Genomic DNA, 24,360 nt, shown 5'->3' with positions numbered 1-24,360 from the left:
CTCATGACTTAATTTACTAAGTGTAAATGATTTAATTTACATGACATCCCTCTATGTGCTTTCATTACATTAGCAAGGGTTGTGACTATACTGTATGGGACACTTGTGTATACATGGGTGGCTTCACATGTTATATGCACTCACACTTCCATTTTACATCAGTTACATTACACTGGCTGACAAAAATCAATTACTACATGCTTTAAGATGAAAATAATTATTTTAACACTGCTTTTCCATGTGAAAATAAATTGCCTGTTTTGTTACTTGAACTGTAAATGCCTGCATGTAAAGCCAGGACTCTAACCACTACACTTTCTTGATTTGGGAATTTTAGCTGTATATTTTTATTTATCTCCTCTGGGGGGTTTTAAGCAATGCTGGGCAGAGGGCCATAGCATGCACACCTGCTCAGCTACACTTAAACATGCCTTATTATGGAAAAAAATGTAACTATGTCCTTGTTCAGCTATGTTACTCTAGGAGGTTAACAGGTATATGAGACAGGCATCTGGGCATTCTGCAGACACCTGTACAGGTGAGGGCTTTGCCCATATGGCACTTTCACATGGTACACATTTCTGTTTTAGTCTTCATACCCTGCAGGAAGTCAGTGCTACTGCAAACCTTTTATTCTATCAGCTTTCAGGTTTGTTAGTGCAATATTTTAGATGTTTCCATTTTTTTGGCTTTATCCTCACATTTTTATGGCTTTGTACTGGTTTATTGCTCTAGGAGGGTGAAACATATGTGAGACACGCATCTGGGCATTCTGCAGACACCTGTACAGTTGAGGGCTATAGCCATATGGTACTTTTACAATGCAAGGGATGTGTGACAGAATCTGTTACACACCCCCTGCATTTCCTTAATCATCTGTTGGCTAGTTCAGTGTCTGCAGACACTGACATAGCTATTTTATTACCTGTCAGTGTCCGCAGACACTGACAGCACTTGCAAAGTGCCGTACAGTGTATGGCACTTTTACAATGCAGAGGGTGTGTGGCAGAACCTGTCACACACCCCCTGCATTTATTTCCTGATCTACTACTTATGTTAGTGTCCACAGACACTGAAAGAACCTTTGTTTTTGCTTTCAGTGTCCACAGACACTGAAATGCATTTGAAAAGTGCCGTACAGCCCTTTCTGAGTGCAGGGGACATGTTCATAGTCCATGCACTACTTAAACATGCCCTCTGCATTCATTCATGGTTCATGTCCATTTAGTCTTAACAGCATCACGCCTTTATGAATATGCAAGGTGTGCTGCTGTAGCTACTCAGACATGAACCACTCCATGCAGGAATGCAGGAATAGCACTATTCCTGTACTGAGTTTATTGAATCCTGTGGAGAGAGTCTTGAAATGAATATAACTATAGGTCTGCAATCATGGGACTGCACATATTTGCTGATATCATCAGATCCAAACATAACATAGCAAAAGTTCTAAATCATGAAGAAAACAAGTCTTAGATGGCATATTTGCTCACACTAGCAGAAATGTTTTGGGAAGGGGTGGGTATGGAAATCAAACCAGAAGTAGATAAAAACAGATAGCAGCAGAAATACCAGTACAATAAAATGCAAATATCATGACCAGAAGAAAAGAAAAACATCAGAAAGCCTACAATTATAGTAACAATGAGAATTGCAAGAGCAGCCACATGTTGACCAAGATCTTATGCATGAATGTATGAGGTGAAGTGAATGTAAACCAAAAGATGAAAGGGTAATAAGGGCAGCTGATAATACTGGACTACATGCATATTAATTTACAAAATCAATAGAAAAAGTAGGATATCAATTTTTTTCTTTAAAGCTGATGTAATGTTTGCTATAATTAAAACAGAGTAAATGCCCATTCTTCTTTTTCTAAACAACCTCAAATCATCTGGTGAGATGGAAAAATTATTATACTCTGCAAATGAGCTGCTCAACTTTATTTACAATAGACAAAACATAATTTAACATATTTAAATGAAAACAAATTCTTTATTTTGGAGATTTTTCTCTTGGAAATGTGTACATATTTATTTTATCATTCCAGGTAGAATTTAAATTATATACACAAAAGAAAGTATTGGTTGCTGGAGATGTAAATCCTTAGTCAAACCAGAATGGCAGTGTGTGGTTAATGACTGCAAACTCTACCACCATTTTTAGGAAAAATCCAATGTTCCCTGAAAGTAGTGTGGTTTGGAAAATTTATAATAACAAAATGTATGTTGTTGCTTAATGCTCCAGTTTCCAGATGTGTACCCAAGTTTCAGTTCCTACCTCTCTGGAGTACATTAACAATGGAATGGAAAATGACTACAAAGAACTGAAAGAATTTAGGTTACACCTTCATTTACAGAATTTAGAAATACTGTCATTGTTGTGTATCTAAATTAAATCTATTAAGATAAAAACAAACAAAATAACCATAACATATAATTAATGGATAGAAAGGAACTCATTAACAGAATCATATTAATTTATATTCTGTGATCAGTATATATACTGTTTGGTTGTTTAATGAATCTTAGTAATGCATATGTAGTAAGACTGTTGTATTTGATTGTGTAAACACCATATAATGCCTAAAATGAAATATTGATTACGTGGGATCTTCTAATACAAACAGTACAAAAAAAAAAGAAAGAAAGAAGAAAATAGACAGTGAATTTAAAGAAAAATGGGCAAATGTAGTTGTGTCAGTGGTACAACATATAGCACACTTGCCTTGGATGCAAAAGGCTGTGGATTCTATTCCCACAACAGTTGATTGGATTAATGACTCTGTAGTGCAAGCATAAAAATGGTGCACTCCTGAATATATCACCATTCGGATGAGATGTTAAATAAATGCCCCATCTGCTTGACTTAGTGATAGCTCATGTGAATGTAAAACATTCCCCTGTACCTACTGAACAGAGCAGGAAGCCTTTATTTAAAACATAGAATCGTTTTAAAAACATAAAATCAATTTACATTAGACCCCCTGTTATCACATATCCAAAAAAAAATCACTTATTATATCTACAAAACATCAGAACTAATTCATGCTACAGCAGTTCCTCTAGTTCAAGCCCCATCTTTTTGCCATAACCAAAATTTTATTTTTAATAATATTTGCATTATCCCATATTTTATTAAACAAAATTTCCTTTGTCCTTGTTTGCAACGCTTGAAAAATAATTGACGTGTCACTTATCTTTCTTGCCTTTCATTTCAACCTTACAGTTACTGTAATACCCAAGAAAAGTATTCTTCCTTTTTTAACACCTCCTACTAACTTTACAAAGCCATTTTTTTTAGTTTATTCCACAAACTAATAACCGTTAGGCATTCCAAAAAAACATGTTCTATTGTCTATTTTTATCACATTTTATACAATTCCTTTCACTGACAGCCTTTACACCATGTCTCCTTTTACTGGTCTATCATTTTTCCCAATCTTAAAATTTGTTCCTCCTCTCTTTGGCTGCCATTCTTAAGTCAATGCCCAACTATTTCCAATGTCAACGTGAAAATAGTTTTCATGATTTCCTCATACCATTTTTTTCAGTTTTGATTTACCTTATCTATTTGTATTAGCCAATCCTTTATCTTAGTTTCCTATTCCTTTGTTTTTCCTTTCTTTTTACTCTTTCCTCATACCATTTTTTCAGTTTTGATTTACCTTATCTATTTGTATTAGCCAATCCTTTATCTTAGTTTCCTATTCCTTTGTTTTTCCTTTCTTTTTACTCTTTACTCACTTCTCACTTTTTACTTCTTCCCATAATTCTAGCTATTTTATTTTTTAAACTTTGGCTAAACGTCTTTCTTTCTCATATTGTGTTATTTTCAAAATCCATTCAAAACATAAATATGCTATATTTTAATGTAAACCTTATTAATTCACTTGATTATATATGATATTAGGGGTTCAAGTTTAACCTTAAACACCATATAATACCAAATACTATTTGGGCTAAAATCTTTTCCATGTCACCTGGAAACATAAAAACTGATCTAATTTTATCTAAAATGATCATATTAGTCAAATATACATTTTTTCTAAAACTTAATTCAATCTCTATAAAATACTTATTTCTTTTATTCATCTAACAAAATGTGCCATCGCTTCTTAAATGTATCATAACCTCCCAGTGTTATTCCTAACATTTCCCTTCTATTAAAACAAGTTCCTGCTGCTTTAAACATCTCTCCAAATCCTTTGCGTTTATCTTTATTAATGTCCATTTTTCACTATAATTACTAAATCATCAGCATATGCCATAATTAAAGGAACTCTTGCTTGCTCTTTATACTTATATCCTCCCATCCCCAGATCTTCAGTTATTTTTCTGGTTACTGCATTCATGACTAGTGTAAACATACGGCTACTCAGTGGATACCCTGCCTCACTCCTCTTTGAATTGTAATTCCCTTTCTTACCCAGACCATCACAGTTATGGTCAGTGCATTATTTTCATGTGCTGTTTTTACTATATTCCTAATCTGTTCATCAATCTCATAACACTCTAATAATTTCCACAACTGACGTCTTTCAATATTATCATATACTTTGTCCACATCCCATCCTATGATTCTAACATCTTCCTTTTCTACTTTAATACTACTTCTTTTATAATAATTAGCATTTCTCTAATAGTCTTACTTTCATACCATATACTCATTCTTATTCCATCTTGCATAATACCCCTTCTAACACTGTGTGCATTAATCTCATTATAATTGTATAATATGTATTTATTAACATGATTGACCTCCAGTTTTTTAAATCATCTTTGCTCCTTTTTTCCAGGTAAATTTAATTATGCTTTCACAAATACTTTTTAGTGAACCCTTTTTTCTTTACACTGAATCAAAATTTTCACAAACCTATTTTTGTTCATTTTCCATCACTTTATAATATTTATATTAAATTCAGTCTAATCCCAGTACACATTTATGATTACTCTTTTAAGAATAATTTCTGCTTTTTCTGTTTTCTTTCTTTAATTCTTCAATTTATCTTCTCTGGAAAAATCAAATTTATGTTTTCAATTTCTTCTTGTTTTCTATTTCTCCTTTCTTGTTTCTCACTTCTCCAAAAATCATAATTTGCTTCCTAACAATTTTTTTTAAAAAGCAAAACTTCTTCCTTTGTACCCTATGTCAGAATTAGTGTCTCTTTAATAATTCCTGAACTCCTTTCTTATTTTTCTCATATAACTTTTCTTTCATGCTGGATATAGTCTGTATCATCTGTTTCCATCAAATCATTCATATCTTCAAATATCTTTTATAATTTTTTCTATGTTCTCTAATAACATTTTTTCTGATTCACGATATACTTTTTCTAAACCTTTTTTTTAATATTCAATCCATTATCATGTCCAACTTCCGTACACAAATCTTGTAGTAGTATGATCTTTCCATAGCTACATTTCTTCATTTAAGATTTTTTAACAACTTGTTCCTTATTCAATTTCTTAATCACCTTACCATGTACAACTATATTTATTTATAGCTGTTCTTGCCAATACACCTCATGATAAACAAATACTGCTTTCCCCTTGACTTCTTCAAATGTATCTGATGACATAACATAGTCTAGCTCTGTCTTTGCATTGTCTCACAAATTTTGCATTTCTTTATCTTTCTTTCCACTTTCATTTCTCCTGTTTTTAATATTTATTTTAATTTCTTCGCATCTTTTGCTATTTTCTCTCTTGTGATATTGCAAGCAAAATCTCCTACCATGATAACATATATATTTACTAACACATAAGGTTTGGTTAGTTCAAATAATTCTTTTTTTTTCTTTTATTCTAGTATATGCATATGTGTCAGTTATTTTAACAAGCATATCTTTATTTCTAATATCCACTTCTGATGGTCTTCCTGCTTTATCAATAATATGAGCTAAAAATTTTGAAGTGTCTTTCATACAAAATACTGCTAGAGCTGAACTTCTATCCACACATAAATTCCACACTTCTTTTCTCCTCCATAATTTCTCAAAGTGTTTTTTTTTTTAAATTAATGAATCTTATATCTTACAAACAATTGGTATCTAATTCTATTGTGTTGCACTATTGGTACATTATAAGTCTTCTCATATCACCAACTGTTCTACTAACATTCAGGGAAACTCTTTCTAAACTAGCCAACCACCTTTTTTTTTTCATTTAGTGATTTTAATTTAGTTTTTCTTTTCCTATCTCTTACTAGTTTCCCAATAGAATTTCTGCCCTTCACTTGCTGTCTTCTATTATTCTTTCTATCTTCACAGTCTTCACTTCTAGAATCTCCTCCAGTTTTATCCTTACCAAATGGAATAGCTGTCCCCTGTATTTTAGTTTCTCCTTCTTTTAAATTCTTTTCTTTTTCATTTTCATTCTCTGGCCTCTCTTTTTCATTAATGTCTTGGCTTTATTCATCATCAGACATAACTTCACTTCCACTCTCATTTTGTTCAGTATCTTTTTTTTCCACCACCCCTATATTCTATTAGGCTCACTCATAACCCATCCAAAAATTACTCTTCTTTTTACATTTAAAACACTCTGAAATACAAGTCCTTTGTCACATTTCCCTACATTGGAAACATTTTCTTTTATCATATTGTTCAACCAAGTGCTGTTCTTATCAACAAAAAATAGTGTTTTAGGCTGGTCTCAATATCTCAGGACCTCCCTAATATCATCAACATTAATAGCACTTGGAATACATATAATTTTCCCTTTCTCCATTTTTAACAAAGCAATACATTCCCATCCCCCAGTCCATATTCATCTGTTATCAATGACTTTCGCAATCTCATATATGTTCCAGCACATATATTTTTTTAAAGTCTTTTAAAGTTTTTTTTCAACACCTGTTTTGAATTGTATGAATTTATTTTTTCTTCACTTTTCTATTCTGAACAGAAAACACAAAATGATTCCATGGAAATGTATTAGCTTGGTCTTTACATACTTTCAAATTTATTTTCATCCTATTCCCAGTCTCTAAAAATAATGTCAAAAAAATTCCTCTCCCCAACAAAATAAATGCTCTCACATCTGTTACTTGTATATCATATTTATTTAATGCCTTTTAAATTTTAGATTGTACTCTTACCGATATTTTCTCAGCTGCTTATTTGCCCTTTAAATATTTTCTAAACTCTATTTTATCTGTGCCGCCACAGTTACATGTGTTTTTTTTACTTAACTTTCCCTTCTGTTCCTCTCTCCTTTCCATTTTCTCAGTCTTGTATTCTCCATTCACTTCAACTCCTTGTATTCTATTCATAATATCTCCTCATGATGCTTCTTTTCCATCTTCTGGTTCATCTTGCAAAAACAAACAAGGCAGTAGATTGCAACTTCAGTCTGTCCTCCATTATGAATCTGATACTTCCACAGTCTCAGGCCCCACAAATAATCTCTGTTGAAGCACAGTTTCCAAATCTGCAAAAGTACTGTTTACTTCTATTTATTTTTCCAACTCATGCATCTCCTCCATGCTGTGATTCACATGTTCTCTCCCAGATGCCACTGCACTTGGAATGGGTAAATTCTTGAGATCTTTGCAAATGACTTGGGGTAGTTCCTATACAATTTCCCCTTTTAATATAAATACCACCTCAGGTCTCCTTTGAAAAGAGACTTCTAGCCTACTGGGACTAACCTGATCAACAAAGTATAAATAAGTAGAAAAATAAATAAAATAAGTATATTGTAACAATTAATATAGATACTCGTGCAAATAGTTGTTTGTCTTATTATGTTATTGGGTGTGTTCCTGCATATAACATTTTAGTAAAATATAAATAAAAAGAAGTAGGAGATCAGAAAAAATGTAGGATCTGTAGAACAGAACTAGAAACAGTTACACATAAGTTTGCTGATTGTAATATACTAATGGCTGAGGGTCTGTACACAGAAAGACATAATGATATGGAAAAAAACAAATAATTTAGTGAAAGGAAAAAATGACAAAAGTAGAATTAATCACTGAAACAGCTATACCCATCTATGATGCAATCATGTGTACAGAGTGATAAAGTTATAAATTCAAGCAAAAACTAAAGCAATGTTGAGTAAAGACATCCAGGTAGTTCCAATACCAGTAGTAGCAACACAGCTAATAAAGAATTTAAGTATCCTTAATTTATTGTGATACATGTGGATCCATATGAGCTACTCAGAGAGGAATTTCTGGTTATATTCTGGGTGTTGAAAAGAGCACTACTGGCAAACATCAAAGAATGAAGAAAAGAATGTCATGAACTTTCATTGTACTTTGACTTAGGACTGGGGGCCTAGTCCTGCATGGTATTAGACACCTACACCTTTTGAGAAATTAAAAAAAAGCATCAATATTGGATATGGCCATAGAACCATAGCAGTCAGGCAGCATGATATGTATATGGTAGCAGCTTCAAACCAAAAGTAAAAGATAATGTAGACTGGCCAGATACAAACAGTGATTCTATGGCCTATTTAAAAAGGCTAATGCTGTACTATCTTGTTCACAAAGTATCTTCAGTATTTTTCTTTTGGGACTCAGTAATAGATCTAAAAATTAAATCAGGAACATTTTTCAAATACAAAAAAATACTGACCTAGAATGTACACTGGACTGCTAACACCAAGCATACGGTCAAGAAGGCTCAACAGAGGCTTCACCTCCTGAGAAATCTCAAAAAGGCCAGGCTCCCACTGTCTGCTCTTACCACTTTGTACAGTGGAGCTATTGAGAGCATACTCACTAGCAGCCTCTTAGCATGGTTCAACAACTGCACAGTTGCTGAGAAGAAGAAACTACAGAGGGTGGTGAGGGTGGCTGAGAAAATCTTGAGCAGAAACCTCTCTTCTATTCAGGAGCTTTTCTTTGCAAGAACAAGAAAGAGAACGTATAAAATACTTGCTGATTCGACCCATCTAGCCCACAACTGGTTCTCACAACTTGTGACTGGAAGGAGGTACCACAGCTTCCACTGTAGGACTACCAGATTCAGGAACAGTTTGTATCCTACAGCTGTGAGACTTATCAATACATACACCAATCACAATACATGATACATTGAAGCCTCTTTTTTTCATTTAATCCTGCTGCTCAGAGCAATTACCGCCAGCATTACTATTATGTAATATGATAGCTATAATGAGTCATGTCCAAGGTTAACAAGTGCAATATGGTAACTAAACAGCTGCTATTCATTAGTCTCTATTTATTCTATATCTTACAGTGTAAGTGGTTTGGTGAGTATTTATTTATTATTTATCGTTAGATAATGGATATTAAGAGTGTTTATGTAATGTGAACTCCCTCTTGCATGTCATACTCATTATTTTCTTTCTTATGTTATTCTTTGTTACCGCTGTATCTACGTTATTTGCACTGCATTTCTCTCGTGAACTAACATTTGTAATTTAATTTAGGCTGCACTTGTATGGTCCTAAAGGACAATAAAGTTTCTTTGAATCTTTGAATTTTTGACTGAGGATTTCAACTCCATGCATTTTCCAACAATTGTATTACTGTATCAACTAGGGTAAACGCTGCTCAGTTTCAAAATTACACTTTTAGGTGGAACAGTACAAAATTCTGAAATAACAGTATAAACGTCAGTTGTGAATATGTTAAGGAGTTGACTATTTACATTTAACACACTGAAGAACAATGAAAGACATGACATGGTATGAAAATCAAACATATGGCTCCTTGAATTAATGGTGGACTCCAGATGTCCAGGAAGTCATCAAAAGAAAGAAGAAGTGCAGGAAAAAGTGGAGAGATAGAAAAGACTGATCAGGCTGTAAAGGAATAGTGGTTTGCTTACAAAGAAGCTGAGAAAGGCATCACAGTAGCAAATAACAAGACATCAGAGGCACTCTACCAGCTATTGGAAAGTAACTCAGTAAGATGGCACAAAGAACCTGTATCAGACTGCAAGGCAAATAGACAGATAATCAGGATAGTCAGACACCCTTCGGAATGGATATGACCAAATCCTGCTCAACAGTCCAATAGGACATAAAAGGTAGATGGAAGAAGCACTTCCTGCAGCTTCTGAACCAAGAAAACCCCACAGAAGCTATCCTGCCCCAGACACAGCCTATGATGAGAGAAGAGGATGAGCCCATTGCAGAATACGTAAGAACAGCACTAAGGAAAATGAAGTTAGGAAGAGCAGCAGGATTAGATGAGGTCACAGCAGATATGATGAAAATGTTGGGTGAGATAGGAGAAAAATAGCTATTGAGGGCATTCATAACAGTGTGAAGAGAAAGCCATATCCCAAATGACTGGAGAATGAGCATAATATTGCCAGTGTTCAGGAACAAAAGGGATAGGGGAATGGAATATTTTCTGAAGGCACATGGGATCAAACTGAGTATAGATAAGGCAGCTGCAATGACAACAAATAAGGGAAAATAAGAAGAAGTTGAGAACTAAGGTAGAAGGGAAAATAATGGAACAGGTTAACAGGTTCAAGTATCTGAAAAGGGTGGTTGAGGAGAAGGGAAGTCTGAATGTGGAGGTCAAAGCTCGAATCAGAAGATAAAAATAAGGTGTACAGAAAAGGGATGATACCAGTACTTTTATATGGTACAGAAAACTGGGCAGTAAAGGCTGAGCACTTGAGGAAGCCCAGAGGAGATGGAGATGAAGTGCCTGAGATGGGTGACAGGATGCACACTGTGGGGCTGATGAAGAAATAAGGACATAAGACCAGAAGTCAAAGTAGCTCCAATTGCAGGAAAGGTCCCAGAGAACAGGTTTTGGTAGTTCAGGCACATGTGTAGAAAAGCAGAAGACAGTCTGGTAAAAAGATTTGGGACAGATAGGAAAAAGGCAATAGGAAACAAGGGCATCCAGCAAAGAGCTGGATGATTTGTATGATATGTGCGTGTGTGTATGTGTGTGTGTGTGTGTGTGTGTGTGTGTGTGTGTGTGTGTGTGTGTGTGTGTGTGTTTGTATGGTTTACTATTAAAATGTGGAAATTAAAAAAAATTTGTAGTCAATAAATCAAAAAATAATGTCGTATCCATAATTACTACCTGCCTATAATTCAGACCAACCTTTCTGTGATGTCTGCATTTGACATTAAACAAAATAGCAGGAGGTGATATCAGGCATCCAGGCTATTTTGTTTACTGTGTCCTAAAACTTTTAATTATACAGCACTTATTTTTAATGTTTTACAGGGGGTCAAGTCCCATGTGCCCCCCACACCCCAGTGCAAATTATATATTCCAACTTAGAGATTACACTACAGTGGGGAAAAGGGTAAATTTCCTGATCCCCACTGTCGTGTAATCTGGTATCAGAACATTGATCGCACATTAGTTAATCCACACTACCATTCGCTACTGTGGATTCGAGTATTTCCGGATCAAGGAACTGGGAAACACGCAATCAACCTTCCCAGTTTCACGTAAGTGCCAATCCAAATTTTAATAGTAAACAAATATGGGTATAAAATACATAAAATGTGTGTGTGTGTGTGTGTGTGTGTGTGTGTGTGTGTGTGTGTGTGTGTGTGTGTGTGTGTGTGTGTGTGTGTGTGTATGTGTACTGAGTGTACTCTTGTGTACCGTGTGGTTAGACTGCTGTCCCACCCAAGACTAATTTATTTCCCCTTTTCTCCCACTGAACGCCAGGCTAAGTTCAAGCTCTGTCTTGTTCCAAAACTGGAACAAGAGGTTAATCAGAGAATGAATAAATGAATGAATACTACACTTGATCTTAGCCAAAGGACTGAGAAGTGATAACAGGGCAGGAAGAAAAACTTCATCTTCAGAACATATGCCAGTAACTGGTTGTAATTTAAGAAATAAATAAAAAGATGCGTTGCATTCAGACGAAGAAAGGCAGATCGTATGCCATTTGAAAAATACTTTAGCAAGGTGAATGCAGAAGTCTGAAGTACTGTCAAAAGTAACTTCCAGTGTGTAGAAAATTACAGAATATTTTCAAGAAAGAACTGGTTTGAATTTTGTGGCATGTGGGACATCACAAATGGCATGGGGGTCACAATAGAAGATCATAACAGATTAAAATTTAGGTGGCTGAATGAAGCAGTAGTTCTCACAGATGCTATGGATGTCCTCCATTTAGACTTCAGTAAGGCCTCTGGCACTGTCAAACAAACAGTGCTGAAAACACATACCATATGGGTAGATTCCTTTGTGCTGCCCTGGATAACACTGCAGTTGGCAAGAACAGCAATACATACAGTACACTGTGAAGACAAGGTCGTCTATAGCATGCCATAATGTAGATCTGTAGCCATGATATTAAGTATTCTATATTAACTTCTAGTATGTAACCCATAGCCCTCTGAACATAACCCCCCCACTGTGAAAGTTTCTGGTTATGGGTTTATGCAAGAACAGAAGTGCTGTGTATGTTTCTGATTATGGGTTTATGGGGGAGATGAGGTGCTGTGAATGTTTATGATTATGGATTTATGGAGGTTGGAGGTGATGTGAATATTTCTGCTTATGGGTTTATTGGGGAGGTAGGGTGTTGCGAATGTTTCTGGTTATGGGTTTATGAGGTTGGAGGTGCTGTGAATGGTTCTGGTTATGGGTTTATGGAAGACGAAGTGCTGTGAATGTTTCTAGCTATGGGTTTATGGATGTTGGAGGTGCTGTGCATGTTTCTGGTTATGGATTTATGGAGGTTGGAGGTGCTATGAATGCTTCTGGTTATGGGTTTATGGAGGAGCGGAGATGCTATGAATGTTTCTGGTTATGGGTTTATGGAGGTCGGAGGGGTTGTGAATGTTTCTGATTATGGGTTTATGGTGATCAGAAGTGCTGTTAATGTTTCTTGTTATAGGTTGATGAAAGAGCGGAGATGCTATGAATGTTTCCGGTTATGGGTTTATGGAGGTCGGAGGGGCTGTGAATGTTTCTGGTTATGGGTTTATGGTGATCAGAGGTGCTATTAATGTTTCTTGTTATGGGTTGATGGAGGTCGGAGGTGTTGTGAATGTTTCTTGTTATGGGTTTATTGAGGTCGGAAGTGCTGTGAATGCTTCAGGTTATTGGTTTATATAGGTTGGAGGTGCTGTGAATGTTTCTGGTTATGGGTTTATGCAGGTTGGAGGTGCTGTGAATGTTTCTGGTTATGGGTTTATGGAGGTCAGAAGTGCTGTGAATGTTTCTGGTTATGAGTTTATGGAGGTAGGAGGTGCTGTGAATGTGGTTATGGCTTTGTGGAGGTCAGAGGTGCTGTGAGTATTTCTGGTTATTGGTTTATGGAAGAGGTGAGGCTGATACTCCATTTGTGGCTGAAGTTTGTTCTTACTAATATGCCAAGGTAGATGAGATGCCAATAGCCTTATTAAGACTTTGGCAGAATTTAGTAATTTTTTTTTGGGGGGGGTGAATTCTATAGAGACAGTGATTGTGAAAAACACTAGTGCATTAACTAAATGACTTCTGATTTTCTGAGGACAATGTTGAAACATGTTTGTCTTCTCCTAGGGAAATGAGGTTTGTCAGGATTTATGTTCCATTGAATACTGATTATTTTGAGCTGGCATGTATGCTTATGTCACCATTTGTTAATCAAATTTAAAAATATTTTTACTGTGGCTTCTTTGTAACTTGAACATTGAAAGATTGCAATGCAAATATAAAAAAATGTCATTTATAAATGAATTAAGATGGAATGGGATGCTTTTACAAAATCATAAGAAATAAGAAGTAACTAAGATTTTAGGGCAAGCAGACAAGGGTAAAATATAAGGAGATATTTAAGAAGACATCGCAACTTGCTATTCAGTAACAACCCTAACATGGTGTTCCAGCATGAAGACATGGAAACCACTGGTGGGCAGACAAGTCAGGGACAGGTACATCGACTGTGTGTGTGTTTATGGGTGTATTTGTATGTGTTTGTGTATATGTGTATGTATGGGATGGATATGTCTTTGAATGTATGCTTGTGAGTGTGGGAGAGTGACTGTGTGTGTGTGTGTGTGTGTGTGTGCGTGTGTGTGTGTGTGTGTGTGTGTGTGTGTGTGTGTGTGTGTGTGTGTGTGTGTGTGTGTGCATTGAGGGGTGGTGGGTAATACCAATGCCTACATAACCAGTGGTTTACTACAGTGACATTCAGATCAGTAATGATCTCTTTCTTCACTGTGATTAACGTATCTGTATATTGCAAATTAGTGTGTCAGGGGGGCATGGCTTGCACTAGACCCTTTAATGAATTCACAGATTAGTCATTTTGAGTAATCTGCTATATTTATTATGTATTAACATCATTTCCCAATCCATGCACATGGGGAAAGGTGAGTAGGTAATGATATGATAATGATATAATTTGCTTTTAGATAATGATTGAAAGGGTGTTATGAAGAATAATTCAACATTAATGGTGTTATTCTAAGACTATTCCAGAAAATATTACATTGGTCATACTTCATTACATTCTAAAGATTCATAAAAGTTTAACCAGCCCTCCATGTCATCTTGGTATTTCAACAAGAAGAACTCTTAAAAATGTAGGCTATATTCTCAATTATTATTCAACGAAAGAAGAAGTTATGTTACCTTCACATACATTAGGGATTCTTTGGAATTGTTCCTAAAATTAGTTGATACTGAATACTAAGTACTAATTCTACCTCTCAGCTGTCCAGATTTTCACAGAATGTTCAGATTTTGCCTCATAGTTATGCTCTGTTCTTCATAAAAATGTATGATATTTCTGACAAATCACTGAGGATTAAAATCTCTAAATAGTGATAGACATTTGAGTTTCAGACTTTATATCCTTCAGAAAATGTGATCTAGCACTGATTCTGTTATTCTAGCAACTTTCTAAGTTTATAAGAGTAATATTTTGTCTCTACATTATTTTAGGCCTTGTCCAGATTTCTTGCTCTAAGTTATGTTGAATGTGCAACAAATAGGTTTTTCGATCAAGTGATATAGACCCATATCACACTATACTCAAAATATTGCTAGTTGTTTGTAAGTTGTTGTTGTTGTTGTTGCTTGTCTTTCAGCGGTTAGGGGTCGCCACAGTGGAACTCCGGTCCGCTAATGATTGGCAGTTGGTTTTTATGGTGTCGAGTTGCCAGCCCGATGCCCAACCTTCAACGAAGGCATGCCCATTCAACGCATGTCTTTTAAATGCCCACTCGACCGTGGGAGGACATACAGACTCCACACAGAAGGAACTCCCAACCCAAGCTGAGAATCGAACGGGAGAACCTCTTGCTGTGAGGCAACAACGCTATTGCTGCACCACCGTGTGTAAGTAATTATAAAAAAAAAAAAAACAATATTTCCTTATGCACTTAGTACTTCAAAAATCAAGTGACGTATAAAGTATTGCATGTTATTAGGTGAAACCTTAGATGTTCTTGAAGAAAACTGCCTTTAATATTTTCACTGTAAGTTGCAAAGTTTGAGGGATATCGAGTGTTATTTGCATCACTAATTATACACCAAACATATGTTTTCATATTTCTGTAAATATCTTAGTAAACCTGCACTTACTGAGGAATTTCTTGTTGTTATGTGAACGCTTACATCTGGTTAATCAAAATGCCCTAACAATATATGTCTAGGTTGCATACTTTTGAAGATACAAACATTTGTTTGTGAAAAATTAGAAAAATATAATTTGGGGTTGTATGCTTTATAATATATTACAGTATTTATGGAAAAAACTATGAATGCACTGACTATTATCACTGTATGGATACTTCTTACTGATAACATTGCCATCTGTACAGTTGTAATAACTTTTATTACTCATGAAGTATTTGCATTTGTTTATCTTATGCCGTTTATTTTCAGAAAATGCTATGGAATACAAACATGTGAGCAGGCTGCAGGAGGTGTGACATTCCACAACGCATAGGTATTAACAGCTGCAAAAAATGATATTGACATTCAGAATTATGCTGCATTAATGGAAGACTGGCATTTGAAAATTTCAGACAACACTTATGCACTCTTGGAAGTCATTCTTCAAAGATGGCAATATGTAATTTATGTACTTTTAATTTGAAATGTAAATTGGTCATAGGTAGCAGTAGCGTGTGAACCTAAAATTATCTTGTTCCATACATCTTAACAAGTGAAACATGTAACAGAGTGTCTACATGTATGTACACTGGTGGAGCAAGTTTCTAGGATTCAAATATTTTGCTAGCAACAGCTCAGTTAACCAAATGGCCATTTTAACATTGTATCAAATGTAGCTATTATTTATTTAGTTAGTTAGTTGCAGCATCCATACTTGATATTTGAGATTGTGATCTGTATTTCTCACAAGGAAGTTGTTACCATGCCAGCCTTCTCTCAAAAATTGTGCTAAGATATTAAGGAGTAGTTAAGCCTATATAAGGCCCATTTCCCATTGATAATTCAGGTGTGTTTGCATCCACTATGAGTGGACGAAGTTAAGTATGCCAAGGATCAGAATCCCAACCTGCACCCCCCCAAAACAAATAGTCCATAAAATACTCTTTTAAGTGTTTTTTTACAGGTGGACAATCCCCCCTCCCCCCACTCCTCTGAATGTACTTAAAAGAACTCCACAGTTGCACCAACTCAAAGAAGGAGGAACTTGCCCTAAAAAAGGCATCAATGCCAGCGCAACTTAAGCGCAGCGGGTTAAATTTCAGACAAATGACACTTGGGAATTTAGTCTTCATCCATCCTCAGGTGACCCAGCAAGACTCATCAACAGCACATGATTTTCTTTGATAAGGTTTATTGAGTTAATATCTGTTGAGTCAGTCTGGTTTTCTTTTAGGCATTAAAAAAAATCCATGTCAGCACTTAATTTGTGTTTTTCACCCGTATACAGATTTTACCCTTAAACACATTTATGGATTAAGCATAGGGCACTTGTATCTGATATGCACTAATGAAATCATGATAACACTGTCTGGAAGTTCAGAGCTTGATTTCTTTTTTTTGTTCGTATTCTGATTACAGTTTTAAGAAAATGGGACTTATTTAAATGGTATGTTATTATTAAATGTCAGTTTCAGAAGAGCTTACCTTTCTTTTAAAGGTCACCCTGTTTTTTTATTTTTATCAATCGTTGAATTATACTTCTTTTTATCAATAAATGAAAATGTATTTCAAGTAAAAAGGCTGTTGTTTATCAACAAGATTAAAAATGTCAGTGAAACCAATGCACATATTATAGATAAAACTCAAGTTAGATGTAAATCATACTTGGAATAATACTGACAATTTAAGGCAAAAGAAAGATTGTATACATTACAGGAGCAAGGAAAAACAAGTATACAAATCACATGTGAGGAAGGATTAAATTTGAGCAATCTGGATGGTCGCAATAGTTTGTACAGATCTTGACCCCTGTGCCACAGCTGTGCAGAAGGAAGGTCACTAGCCTATTCTGCTGGCCGTATGTATTTGAATATAGAAATAAATGCAGAATTTTCAGTTTCAAATAATCTGTTGCTTGTAAAACAAATGCAGAACTTAGACCTCAAAACAGATTTCAGATGTACACAGGGCTAAACCATAAGTTCATAGGTAGGTGCTAGGCTAGCTGCCCTTGCAGGCCATTTTAAGCCTAGCCAATTTCTCCAAAGGGGGAATCTAACCCTGTACCTTGTGTCTGTGAAGTAAACACCTTAATTTTTAAGCCAACCTCCAGCCCCATTAAGCCAACCACATTGAATGCTAACAAGCATTACAGTTAGGTATGGAAAATAGGGCTTTTTGAATATAGATTCCTAGGTTCATAGGAAATTGCTAGGCTAGCAGCCCTAGAGCCCTTACAAGCCTAGCCATGCTAATCCTGAGTTGCCTCAATTGTTTTTGGTTAGATGGATGAAATTCACAGAGTGCTTCTTATGACAAACACTGACTACCCCTGTCCATGATGGGCATGAGTGCCACCCCGGGGTGAATTTGTGGTCTCACATTTATTTGTCCAGGTTGTGCTTGAATAGGGTCAGTGAGGATCTCTGCTTCATGTGAATTGGAAGTTTATTCCAGAGTAGCCACAATGTCTGGGAGATATATCTGTCTCTCCAACATGTTTTCTTAATGTCATAGGCTAGATTAAGATCTCTAGAGTGAGTTACTCGCACCATTTGACTTACGGATGTGCAGCATATCCATCAGGGCAGGGTCAGAGAATGCCCTGTAGGCCAGGGACAAATCACCTGTCAGCAGCCTATACAATAAAGAGTACAGTGACAGGGCTTTCAGTCTGTAAACATTAGTCATGGTTTGCCCTGCGACTTGAATATTACATGCTGGAAGGACAGATTTGTTTTCCATTGACTGCCGCTTCTTTGGAATAGGCTGCCAATTCATGTGAAGCAGAGCACCTCTACGGCACTGATCCAAAGGAACCTGGATGAGTGGATGGGCACCATAAATTCTTACCAGGGATAATGCGCACAGCCCTCCTGTACATGGGCAGTCATTAATAAATATAGTCCTGGGTATTGACTAGTGTATCGATGCTGTTTGTGTGGCCAGGCTTGAAATGACCTTTGAGTCAATAGCTTAGTAACCTCCTATGATCCTATGGAAGCCCTGCATTTTCTTGATGAGAAATCTCTATGATCTCTCCAGCTGTGGCAGGTGTCTGGTGAGGTACAAGCAAAAGAGAACATTGTACTCTATTAAATGCCTAATGAGGGTCGAGTACAGTGGAGCTGTAACATCCTTAGACCTGAATGCAATGCTCTTACTTATGAGATGTGCAAAGTAGAAGGCTTTCCTTACCACTGTGGCAACTTGGCGGTTAAAGTTCAGATTGCCATCTACCTTTGTTCCCAGATTTCATACCACTGGGTTTGAACTAAAGGGAGTGCTGCCGGTATTGTAATTAACAGGGAATTCTGCTTTGCCAAAGGGGATAATAATGCACTTTTTTGCATTTAGTTCTAGACCATGGCTTTGGCACCAGTCATTTGTCTGTGTTAGCCCCTCCTGTAAAATATGAACATTGTTGGGGGGGGGGGCTCAATGATTGCACCCAATTTGCAATCATCAGCAAACTATTTAAGTCAAAGGCCATCTACTTTAACCTAGACTGCTGAGAAATAGATTCCAAACAGTAAAGGGCCCAGCACAGATCTTTGTGGTACACCACTGGTGATGGTCCACTGGTAGAGGTGCAGTGACCAACTTTGACAGTATGTGTTCTGTCAGTCAGCCAATCGGCTACCCATCTAGTGATGTAAAGGTTAATCCCCAGCTGGGAGAGTTTCTCAATGATACCTGAGAGGGGGATTGTGTCAAAAGCCTTAGCTAGGTCAAGATAGGCAGTATGTACTGTCTTACTTTCATCCAGGGCTTTGGTAACATTCTCATAGAAATCTACTAGGTTTAGTAAGCATGATCTACCTTAATGAAGCCAAACTGGGTTGGGTTTAGAATTTGAAGGTCACTTATGTCCTTGTTGATAAGGTCCATGATGACTCTTTCAATGGACTTGCAGATGAGGCTGGTTAGACTTATGGGTCTATAGATCCCCAGGGTCAGTTGATGGCCCCTCTTTGTGCAAGGGGATATTGCTGTTCTCCACTCTGCTGGAATACACCCATTTCTCTATGCTTAAACAGAATGCCAAATGGGTTCACTAGGTCCTGTTTTAGATTGCTTAATAAGCAGCCTGAGATATCTGGTCCCATTGAGGCCGTACTTTGGCCATGGAGAGAGAAGATATGACCTAATCTGTAGCAATACTAGGCAGAGGACTGGTGTCAGGCATGCTTTGAGTTATGGCTGGTGGGGACATGGGGGTGAAGTCTGTGCCAAATCTGTTGGCTAGTAGGTTGGCAATTTCCTTCACTATAGTATTTGTGATATACTATTTGTAATACCATCTACTACCAGTTTGGCACATAGCTTGGCATTCTATTCTCTTTCAGATTTTGGATGTAGTTAAAGAATGCCTTATGATTATCCTTAGCTAGGGATGATATTTTACCTTTGTAATTAACTTTAAAGGACTTTACAAGATTTCTGATTTGTTTGTTTAAGCTGTGGAGGAATTCTTTCTCTGCTGAGTCAGTTCTCTCTTATTCTTAGACATAAGTTTCTTCCTTTTGTTATATAATCGCATTATACTTGAGGTCCAGCAGGTAGCTTGTTTTTTTGAGAGGACTTGGTTTTAATCCAGTCATGCACAGATGAGTCTTTACAGCTGCTTAAGTATTTATACAGGGCATTTGTGTACACCTCTGCATAGGAGTCATTGTTGTCTGTGATTGCGGGAGGTATACAACGTTTTATAACATTACTTAGTAGGCTGTAGTTTGCCTTGGAAAAGTTTTCAGTTTTTTTGCTCCTGTGGTGGTGACAGCTTCGATAGTTACTTTGAATGAGACTGATTTATGATCTACCTTACCAGGCAGGGCATCACACAGGTGGGAGTGCAGTGACCCTATCCCCATTTTGATGAGTACTATGTCTACGACATTTGAGACCCTTATGGGAATGCATAATATCTGTTCCAGAGCACTTGTATTGAAAAAGTTTAGGAATCTCTGGGCGAGCATGTTCGTGCTTGTTTATGTCACCCAGTTGATGGAAGGATAGTTGAAATCTCCTATCACTAAGGTGTTGGGCTGTATGGTGAGTGACTCCAGTAAGTCCAGGTAGGTGGTGTGCTTTTCTTGGTTCATGGTGGGGGACCTATACCTAGCAATGATGTTGTAGGGTATTTTGTCTATAGTTAATTGGACATAGAATAGTTTGAGAGAGTCTTGCTGTTTGATCAGTCTCGAGGTGTACTTGGCATGAAGATGGCTGCACCTCCACCTTTGATTCTTTAATGCTCTTTTTGAGGTCTGAATGTGTGAAAGGCATTGTAGCCTTGCATGGCCAGAGTGCTCTTAGTGGCCCTGAACAATGTTTCAGTGACTGCGCAGACATCAGCATCTTCCAAGTAAGGACTGATTCCAGGGAGTGCAGTTTCATGTTTAGACTCCTAGAATTAAGCAGCAGAACCTTGAGTTTGTCTTGAATGGATTTTGTTACATTGGAAATTTTGTCGTTTTGACATTGCCTAAAAAGGCATTATAGGGGAGGCAAGCACCTTTGCCAGTATCTGAAAGCCTAGAGGAGAGAGGTGCAGATCATCTCTGGCAAAGCAGAATGGCCTGTTGACCATGTCTTCCCAGGCTGACAGATACTGGGTCCACCCTGGACCCACATGACAAGCTAAGCCAATTGTTGAAGTCAATCATTTTTTATTTATATTGTGGCAACATTCTGGGTGAAGGTAGAATGCTGCTTAGGGCTAGAGTTATAACTGCCTTGGACACATAATCTGAGAGTTCAATCATGTCTCTCTTTATATAGTCCAGACAGACATGTCTCAAGTTATTCACCCCAACATGGACTATGACAGATTCATAGCAGTATTTGTTGAGTGATAGGTGCATGTGTGATTTGACAGATCCTGGCACCTGACAGGTAGCTGACCATAACCTTCCCCTTGTTCAGCCAGGTAAGGGGGACATCAGTGTGTCTCACTATGGAGCCACCTATGACCAAGACATTAGCTTTTTAGGTGTTTTGCCTTATGGGCCTATTTGCTAAGACACTGGTGTATGTGTTATTATGTATAGTGGTTTCTATTTGCTTAGCAGTTTCTGCAAGTGGTTTACATTTGGGAGGTCTCTGATCTTTTGGAAGGCTTCTAGTGACTACCACCACATATGTGGGTTTATGTGTCATGACCTCATTTTGTATGAAAGGTGAAGCGTGTGTGCTGACAACCTGTTTGATGTCCAGTTTTTTGTTATGTGAGAGAACTGATTCCAATTTCATAGTGTAATTACATCTCTCACACAGGGTATTTGTTTGTTTTAGGAGTAAGTGGTTGTCAGTATACACATGGCAATTACAACATTCCCTCAGGATGCCCATGTCAATTTGGCTGGTGAAATGATGGTAAACTAACCATCCATTATAGCAGATTTTTACCTTACATACTATTAGGGAAGGGACTGGGCTGGTTTGACCAGTTTTTGTACTAGGACTAACAAAGGTGCTTGTTCTATTGAAGTCTATGGATGATAAGTGTGGCAACACTGCTCAGTGCACCTGCAGTGTGTTAGAGAAGCTTGGGAGGGTTTCACTGTCAGATGTCTAGGAAAAAAATTGTGTATCAAGGTGTTTCCATCTATACAGGGCACCCCTAACCCCTGATGTATAGTGCACTGCAAAGACCAATTGTGAGGCTTAAATACTGGTGAAATTGTGACACTTTTAATCTAATCTACCAAGAGGAAAGCACACTTCAGCAATCTCCAGCTAAGACAAGGCTGGATCCACACTCTTCTGCTACAATGGTGCAGGAGATCCCTTCTTAATGTAAGATGGCTTGATTATTGCTCAAATGTATCAATCACAGGCTAAATTCGGCAGGTCTGAATCTAGTTTATGCTATCTAGGTTTTGGAACACTGTAATCCAAGTGCAGTAAAGTGAGAAAAAATACTTAGAGCACTTTTGTGTGTTTCCCAGCTCAGACAGACCAGGTAAGTACCTATTGCTACCATATGAACAATCTCAGTCCTCCCTGTGCAAAAGCACAGTAAAGGAGTGTCCTGAGTGAAATGCTACCAGAAAGTTAAACAGTATGAAAACCTACCACAAACAAGCTTAAAGATATAAATACAGCTATAGGATCATAGAATCATAGTAGGTTACTAGGCTAATGACCCTAGGACCCTTACAAGTCTAGCAACGTTTTACCTTATTTCCACAATCAGCACCTATCACCCCTGTCCAAGAGGGACATAGGTGGAACCCCTGGGGTGAATTTACTGTTACTCATCCAATCGTCCAGATTGTTTCTGAAGAGTGCCAATGAGGTGCTCTGCTTGACATGCAGCAGGAGTCTGTTCCAAAGTTGTGGTAACCTCTGGGATACAAATCTGTCCCTCCAACAGGTTCTATTAATGACACATACCAGGTTAAGGCCATTGGAGCGAGTAACACACGTACCATTTGACTTACAGATATGCAGCATTTCTAATAATGCAGGGTCAAAGATTGAATTATATGTAAGGCAGAGATCACCTACAAGCAGTCTGTATGAAGCAGACGAAAGTGAAAGTGATTTCAAATGGTCCTCATATGATAGATGTTGAAGACCTTGAATTTTCCTTGTGAGGTGCTTGGAAAGGTACAAACCAAAAGGGGTGTTGTACTAAATTATTGGCCTGATTAGGGAAGAGTACAGGAAGGTTATAACTTCTTTTTTTCTGGAGGCAATGCCCTTACTTATGAAATGAGCAGTATAGAATGCCCTTCTTGCCACTGTGGAGACATGGTGATCAAAGGTAAGTTTGCTTTCAACCTGAGTCCCCAGCTCTCTCACCACTGAGTACATAATTAGGGTGTTGTTACTGATGTGGTAGGTAGTCAGCAGGAGCATCACTCTTACTGAAAGGGATGATAATACATTTTTTGCATTGAGTCTAAGACCATGACTTTGGCACCAGTCATTTGTTTGTGCAAGACCCTCTTGTAGCATGCTGACATTGTTTGCAGATTCCATGACTGCTCCCAGTTTACAGTCATCAGCAACGTTTGTCTGCCACAGACCTTTAGTTTTAGCTTTCACTTCAGAGAAATAGATATCAAACAGTAGAGGTCCCAGGACTGATCCTGTAGAACACCACTGGTTACTGGTCTGCTGTTGGAGATGGATTCCCCTATTTTGACTATACGGGTTCTATCAATGAGCCAGTTAGTGACTCATCTAGTGATATACAGGTTGATACTTAGCTGAGTGAGTTTGTCAACTATGCCTGAGTGGGAGGTAGTGTCAAAAGCCTTAGCTAAGTCTAGGTAGGATGTGGGCACAGATTACCTCTCATCAAGGGTTTTGGTGATTGTCTCAAAGAAGTCCACAAGGTTTAACAGGCATGATCTCCCTTTGACAAATCCAAATTGAGTAGGGTCAAGTGTTTGGAGGTTACCATTGTCTTTGTCAATAAGGTCCATGATGATTCGTTCCATGGCCTTGCAGATAAGGCTAGTCAGGCTAATAGGTCTATAGTTCCCAGGGTCAGTGGAAGTACCACCTTTCTACAAAGGGATAAAGGCGGCCTTTTTCCATTCAGCTGGGATAAAGCCTGTGCTTAGATTATGAATGAAAAGAGTACACATTGGCATTGCTAATTCTTGTTTGAGCCTATGCAGGACACAGCCTGGGATGTTATCAGGTCTCATGGATGCTGTATTTTTGACCTTAGAGAGGGCATTCACAACCTGCTCTGTAGAGACACAGAGCATAGGACAGGTGGTAGGGATGTTTAGGGATAAGTATAGCAGGGAAAGGGGAGTGCAGTTTTCACAGAACCTTTTGGCTAACAGGTTAGCAATGTCCACA

The sequence above is a fragment of the Protopterus annectens genome, chromosome 4.part0 (genome assembly GCF_019279795.1).
Source record: "Protopterus annectens isolate FY-2018-M chromosome 4.part0, PAN1.0, whole genome shotgun sequence".
Lineage (NCBI taxonomy): Eukaryota > Metazoa > Chordata > Ceratodontiformes > Protopteridae > Protopterus > Protopterus annectens.
The sequence above is the reverse complement of the archived record's forward strand: the minus strand, read 5'-3'. Positions refer to the sequence as shown.